Genomic DNA, 8,134 nt, shown 5'->3' on the forward strand with positions numbered 1-8,134 from the left:
AATTGATATTCGTCTTAATTTTTATAGTCCAGTAGGAGCTCTTGTCTGCTCAATTTCAGGGCATATAGGTAATATTTTCTATTTCTTTCACCATAGCAGCAAAACAAATTCTGAGCTAATGGTTCAAGAAGTGGAGTTCAGTGGACTTCAAGGAAGTCACTGAAGTGTTGCCGGACATTTCAAGAAACGTATAACATAAAGAAAATAAGTAGCATAACCCCACAGAGAAATTCGTAAATGATCCAACCAACAGTTCAGATCAGAGGGAGAGTTGTGGGCTTCGATTCACCTGTCAGGTCATGTGGATACAACTGGATCCAATTTGTGGCTGAATTATGGGATTGCTGCTGGTGAGACTGAATGGTTGTTCAAGGTGACTATTGTTGGGTGCCCTCAGGTTGATTCCGATTCACAGCCCCCCACGTGGCAGAGTAGAACTGCCCCATAGGGGTTCTTGGCTATAATCTTTTTAGGAGCAGATCACCAGATATTTCTCCTGTTGAGCTGCTAGGTGGTTTGGAACCGCCAACCTTTTGGTTAGCAACTGAGCGCTTAACCATCGCACCACCAGGGCTCCTTCAAGGTGACTAAGGTGTAGTAATAAGCAGGAATATTTTTCTGAAGAATGCAAGGAAGTGGCTGCTGGATCAGGCCTGAACTTACAAAAAGCAAAGTGTTAGACTAGTTTCTTTCTCACCTTTGAAAGAATTAACTCTTTTCTGTAATATCTTGTGGTAGAGTTAGACATTTTTAATACTCTTGATTATCACCCATCTATGATCTCCCTTGTTTCCTTGTATACACCCATATCTTCAATCATCACCTTGCACAGGTGACTCCCAAATCTGTATCTCCAGCACACACCTTCTCCTGTATCTTATATCCAAATGCTGGCTGGTATTTTCATCTGGATGTCCTGCCATCATCTCATAGGTAATATGTTAAAACCTGAACAAGTCATTTCCATCGTTTTCCTGTCAAATCCCTTTCATTCTGTGTTATCTGACTTGATAAATGGCACTATCCACTTGTTCAATCCACGTCTCTGGGAGTCCGTGCCCTCCCCTCTCTTTTTCTTCTCACATTGATCATTCTTGCTAAATCCTACCAATTCTACCTTCTAAATACACCTTAAATCCAATCCTCCTTTCTTTGAATTCTCATTACTACTGGAGAATTTTGATTCCTTTCTATTAATTAAATTATTCCTGTAGTCTCCCAACTGGCCATCTGGTTCCCAGTCTCCTACCTTTCCAGTTCAATCTGAACACTGATACCATGGTGATCAATATCAAAAGTATATCTAAATCCAACAACGTATACAAAGAATTATACACTTTGACCAGGTAATATTTACTCCAGGTATGTAAAACTGGTTCAACATTCAAAAATCAATCAATGTAATCCACCATATCAACAGGCTAAAGAAGAAAAATTGTATGATCATATCAATTGGTGTGAAAAAAAAAAGCATTTGACAAAATCCAATACTCATTCAACTCAAGGTCATCTTTGGCTCTTGTGGACTTATTCTAATTTTCTTCAGTTTCAACTTGAACTTGCATATGGTCTGATCCACAGTCAGCCCCTGGCCTTGCTCTGACTGATAATATTGAGTTTTTCCATCATCTCTTTCTACAGATGTAGTCGATTTGATTTCTGTGTGTTCCATCTGGTGAGGTCGATGTGTATAGTCGCTGTTTATATTGGTGAAAAAAGGTATCAATGAAGAAGTCACTGGTCTTGCAAAATTCAGTCATGTGATCTCTAGCATCATTTCTATCACCAAGGCCATATTTTCCAACTACCAATCCTTCTTTCTTTCTTTACAACTTTTGCATTCCAATCACCAGTAATTGTCAGTGCATCCTGATTGCATGTTTGATCAATTTCAGACTGCAAAAGTTGATAAAAATCTTCAATTTCTTCATCTTTGGCCTTAGTGTTTGGTGCGCGAATTTGAATAATAGTCGTATTAACTGGTCTTCCTTGTAGGTGTGTGGATATCACTGACAGCGTTGCACTTCAGGATAGATCTTGAAATGTTCGTTTTGATGATGCATGCAACGTCATTCCTCTTCAATTTGTCATTCCCAACATAGTAGACCATATGACTGCCCAATTCAAAATGACCAATACCAGTCCATTTCAGCTCACTAATGCCTGAGATATCGATGTTTATGCATTCCATTTCATTTTTGACTATTTTCAGTTTTCCTAGATTCATACTTCATTCATCCCAGGTTCTGATTATTAATGGATATTTGTAGCTGTCTCTTTTCATTTTGAGTGATGCTGAAGACCAGATGATTTGTGGAATGACATCAAGGATATCATACATGAAGAAGGCAGGAGGTCATTAAAAAGGCAGGAGAGAAAGAAAAGATCTAAATGGATGTCAGAAGAGACTCTGAAACTTGCTCTTGAATGTCGAGTAGCTAAAGCAAAAGGAAAAAATGATGAAGTAAAGGAGCTGAACAGAAGATTTCAAAGGGTGGCTCAAGAAGATAAAGTAAAATATTATGATGACTGTGCAAGGAGCTGGAGATAGAAAACCAAAACGGAAGAACACCGCTCACCATTTCTAAAGCTGAAAGAACTGAAGAAAAAACTCAAGCCTCAAGTTGCAATACAGAAGAACTCTCTGGGGGAAAATATGAAATGACGCAGGAAGCATCAAAAGAAGATGGAAGGAATACACATAGTCACTATATCAAATAAAGAATTGGTTGACATTCAACCATTTCAGGAGGTAAAAATGATCAGGAACTGATGGTACTGAAGAAGAAGTCTAAGGTGCACTGAAGGCATTGGTGAAAAACAAGGCTCCGGGAATTGATGGAATACCAATTGAGCTGTTTCAACAATCAGAGGCAGGGCTGTGTTTACTTGTCTATGCCAAGAAATTTGGAGGACAGCAACCTGGCCACCCAGCTGGAAGAGTCCATATTTATGCCTATTCCCAAGAAATGTGATCCAACCGAATGCAGAAATTATCGAACAATGTCAATATTATATGCAAGCAAAATTTTGCTGAAAATTTATCGACAGGGAACTGCCAGAAATTCAAGCCGGATTTAGAAGAGGACGTGGAACTTACTGATGTCAGATGGATCCTGTCTGAAAGCAAAGAATATCAGAAAGACATTTACTTGTGTTTTACTGACTACACTAAGGCATTCGACTGTATGGATCATAACAAATTATGGATTACATTGTGGAAAATGGGAATTGGGGAACACTTGATTGTGCTCATGAGGAATCTTACATGATTCCTTTAAAGGGCCTTATCCAATTTCATGACTTTAAATGTCATCTTTATATTGACAGCCTCCAATTTTAAATCTGCAGCCTGGACCTCTTGCCTGAATTCCATATGTGTATATAAAACTGGCCACACATCTCCTCTAGCTATCTAATAGGCACCTCATAGTCATAACAAATTCCAGCTTCCAACCTGTCCCAACAAAATCTGTCCCTCTGTATGTCTTCTGCATATTAAGAAAGGGCAACTTGTTTTCTCAAATTTCTCAGACTAAAACCTTGGCATCAACTTCAGCTTCTTTCTTCCTCTCATACTATATGCAATCTAAGAGTAAATACTACAGGCTTTACGCTAGAGAGTATATACAGAAGGTAACCATTTGCACCACCTGTCACTGCCATTCTGGGCCAAGCCATCACCTTCTATTATCTAGATTAACAGGTCTCACTGCTGTCCCCACACCTTCCCCTCTATACTCATTTCTCCACTCAGCATCCACAGTGCTCTTTCAAAAATGTAGGTCAAATGCCATTCTCTTCTATAAGTCCTCCACTGGCTTCCTACTTCATGCAGAGTGAGAACTGCAATTTGTCTAGCCTTCTACAAGGCCCTCTATAGTCTGGCCCCTGCCTGCTCTATGGCTCCATCTCTCGCCACTGTTCTTCTCTGTATTCCAGCCACACTCACCTCCTTATTCTTTCCTGAATATGCCAAGCAAACTCCTGCCTCAGGACCTTTGCACCTGCTGGTTTCCCTTCCTGGGATATCCTTATTTCTCCTTCCTGAATACCTATATGACTTGCTTCCTCCGTTCCTTCAGGTCTCTGTCCAAATATCACCTTTCCAAATTGTCCTTCCCTAATCAACTGGGTGGTGCAAAATGGTTACTGTTAACTGGAAGGTTGGTAGTTCGAATTCACCCAGATGCACTTCGAAAGAAAGGCCTGATTGATCCTCAGCCACTGAAAACCCTATGGAGCACAATTCTACTCTGACACACATGGAGTCATCATGAGTTGGAATTGACTTGAGGGCGCCTGGTTAACCACCTTACAGAAAATAGAAATCTGCTGTACACTTTCATCCCTTTGCTCTCTGTTCCCTCTATCCTGATTGCTTTCTCGTAGTGCTTATTACCACTTGACATATGATATAGATATGTGTTTGTGATCTATCTCCCCTGACTAGAATATAAGCTGCATAAGGGCAGGGATTTTATCTGTTTTGTTCCTGAATGTGGCCTTAGCACCAAGAACAATGATAGGTGATCAGTTGATATTTGTATGGATGAAAGTTCTGTGTACCCTTCAAGACTCTGATTCTTTCTGTCACTTTCTGAGGGAAGCCTTACTTGACCCTATGTCTCCAAGGGCCCTGGGCTGGATTGGCCATTTCCTCCTCACTGCCCACCAGGGCCCCGCACTCATAGCTTTGTAATTGCATGTTGGCCTCTCTGTCCCAGCCCCTCCCACCTCCTGCACTGGTCTGTAAGACTTTCCTAGGCATGAAATGCTCTTCTTCCTCCTTGTATCCCTGGTGTCTAGCGCAACACCTCGTTCATAGAAACACTTTCTGATGAAACAAAATGATATCATTTAAATGAAAGTGATTGGCAAACATCCACCCAAGAGCCATTCTTTCATTTGTTTTTTAATTAAAGTCAACTCATTGAATTTGTCTGGGTCTGCTAGCCTTCTTTTTGTTCACTGTCCTGGTTTTACCCAGCCCTCACCCATTTAGCACATCTTCCATATTCTATTTCCTCTGTCATCCCAGGATATCAATATAATTTGTTCGGACTTACGCTGTTTCTCTGTATAAAATAACAAAGGTTCTGGGTTCACACTGCTGAGTTCTCTGGGCTCAGGTGGGCTCAGAAGGACACTCGGGGGCTTCAGCAGCACACCTGGCAGTGCTTGGCATCAAAGAAGATGGAGTGGGGAGACTGGGAAACTGTTCCTGTGATGTGCTTTTTCTGGACCTGTTCTGTGATTGCTGTCACTTGTGGTGTCATCTCGTTTGAATCTACATCTCTCAGGATTTGGATTAGCATTTTCATGAGATTGCCTCAATGACAGGACACTTCATATATTGTGCAAAAAAAACCCCACTGGAATATGTATGTGAAATAAGCGTCCTCTAATTTTGTTTTTTCCACTTGTGCCTGCAAAGAAAATAAAATTATTTTCTCCAATGAGATTGATTTTTCCTTTCTTAAGAAAAGCTTTTACCATTATGAAAAAGAATTACCAGCCATAGTAGAGGCTGACAAATTATTTTGATTCTTTTCTTAAGCAAGTTTATCATCCTAAGTCTAATAATAAAGATAATTAGACAGATAGAAATTTCTATAGGAATCTTACTAGTATTATAAAGAATCTCATACTGTAATTTGTTTTTAACTATCTTATTATTATTATTTTCAATAAAATGGGGGGTCTTCTTTAAGAAGTCAAACTTTAAATTGTTGAGTCACCATGTGTCACTTTTCCAGAGATCGCAAGTCTTAGAATTAAAAACAGCTGGGGGGAAGAGAGGGGCAATATAGTGTAGCATTGCGTGTTCTAGTTCCAAGGCCTCCTGGAATGGACACAGAAAAGACGAGAGACAGGAAGAAGCTAGCTGTGCTGGAAGACTGCTGAGAATTAATGGACTCATGAGATATTTTGCTCCCAAATGTGCTGTCTGACTCTTTAATGGCTAAGTATAAGCTGGAGTTGGTAGGGTCAGAGTCCTCTGGTGAGTCTTGAGCAGTCTTTGGCAAGGAGTAAGTTAAATAGAAGGCCATTGATTAAGACCTGAGTTTTATCACTGAAGCCCACCTCTGACCTCCCTCTGCCCTCCACCTCACAGAGCCACCGTCCTCCATGTCCATGTTTCCTGATCTCAGTGGCTTGGGCAGTGCCCCTGTGAGAGGCAGCGTGTGTGTCTGTGTTGAGGGGAGGGAGCAATGTTTCAGGGGTCAGCCCCTCAGTGCTCAAATCCAGGCCTTGCCAGGCACTAGCTCTGTGGCCTCGAGTAGGTGAATCTCTCCATGCCTTGGTTACCTCATTCATAGGCTTATCCCAAGGATAAATGAGTTAATATTCATGATGCATTTGGAATAGTGCCTGGCACATAGCACAAACTACAGGTATACTTTTTTCCATGTCCAAATACCATTTTTCCTCTTCCTGTAAACTTTAACATTTAAGTGTATTTATTTTAAAAAGAAACTTTTTGCCACTACTGAAAATGGAAAACCAGTATTACTTGCTATCAAAAGAAGGCAACTCTAAAAATAAGCACAATGAAAACAAGACAACGTTGTTAAATTCTGTCTACATTCTGTGGTCTGTTTTTAATTTCTGTTTCTGAGCCTGAGATCTCTTCTCTCTGTTATAAAGTGAGAGCATTAAAGGTACAGCAGCACCAAGATGGAACTTTCCCTTTGTTATAGTCACAAGGATCAAGGGAGAAAGAGAGTATATCGTAATAATTTTTTTATTATAGTATTCAATAATATTTAATGTCACATAAAAAAATCTCAGGACCACCAATATCTTATACACAAGTGCCTCCTGCTTTGGGAAGCACTCGTGTACACTCAAGTACATATATACACTCAAGTGTATGTTGGGAAAATGGGAGTTTAACCACATGTCTCTCTAGAGGATGACAAAGGTCCTGGCAGTGTCTGGTTCTGTTGTACATAGGGTTGCTATGAGTCAGAGCTGGCTTGTGGTACCTAACAACAACAACAACAAAACCAACAAAACCAACAACAACTCACTTGTGTTGGCCACTTGCAAGTTGCTTCTTAGAGTCATGTGCTCTTGTTCACCACTCCCAGTGCTGCCAGGGGGCACACGTTAGGCATGATCACTCATAGTAGGCCTTTCCCGAGGGGAAGAGCTTTGGAGTCAAACAACAGGTGTCATGCAATGACATTCGGTTTCCGTGGCCTGGAGTTCTCACTCAGGTGGTTCTAACTCCTGCCTTGATCCTGTTATGTGGATAGTTGGCAATGTTGAGTTTTACTCGAGCCTGGGAGGCAGCAGTGATTAAAGAAATCTCTCCTAGTTCTCCGTATTCTGGCAAATAACTTACTGCAAAGCTTCACTCTCCCGGTGTGACTTAGATAACACCCACAGATGCCCCCTATGACAAGGACAGACACGGGCCCTCCAAACTCCTTTCTTTGCCTCATAAATGATTAGCTGAACTGCTTGTCTCCACTGATCATTTAAAACAAATGGAGACCTACATCCCATATGTCTACAGGTTTAAAATTATAAATCAAGGTATAAACTATTCAGCAAAATAATTCTATCCTCATACCTTGACACATGTACCTTCGTAATGACAACAACAAAATGTATGGATAAAGCGATTATTTTCACAGGATTGGAAGTTAGCCAGCTATCAAAGACAACGAATTTAATTATGATTTTGCATGTCCAGGTGTTCTGTTGACAGGCCAGCCATATCTGGGCAGACGGTCAATGTAAGACATACATAATCCACAGCAGGCTATTCATTTACTTAATAGCAGTTTTCTTGACTTCATTTCGCCAAAATCACTATATTGATATAATCAAGATTTTCACATAATTTGTGTTCTATTGACAGTAACGATCTAAAGCAGGGATTGGCAAAATTTTTAAAGGGCCAGATAGGAGGTAGTTCAGGCTTATGGGCCATTTGTCTCTGTCGTAACTACTAATGCTGTCGAATGAAAGCAGTCATAGGCAAAACACAGCAAATGGGCTGGCTCTGTTCCAATAATACTTTATTTACAATAACAGGCTGTGAGCTGAATTTGGCCTGTGAGTTGCAGCTTGCCGATCCCTGATCTAAAAAAATAAAACGTAACTGTATTAAAAATAT

This window comes from Loxodonta africana, chromosome 14, assembly GCF_030014295.1.
Source record: "Loxodonta africana isolate mLoxAfr1 chromosome 14, mLoxAfr1.hap2, whole genome shotgun sequence".
NCBI classification, from domain to species: domain Eukaryota; kingdom Metazoa; phylum Chordata; class Mammalia; order Proboscidea; family Elephantidae; genus Loxodonta; species Loxodonta africana.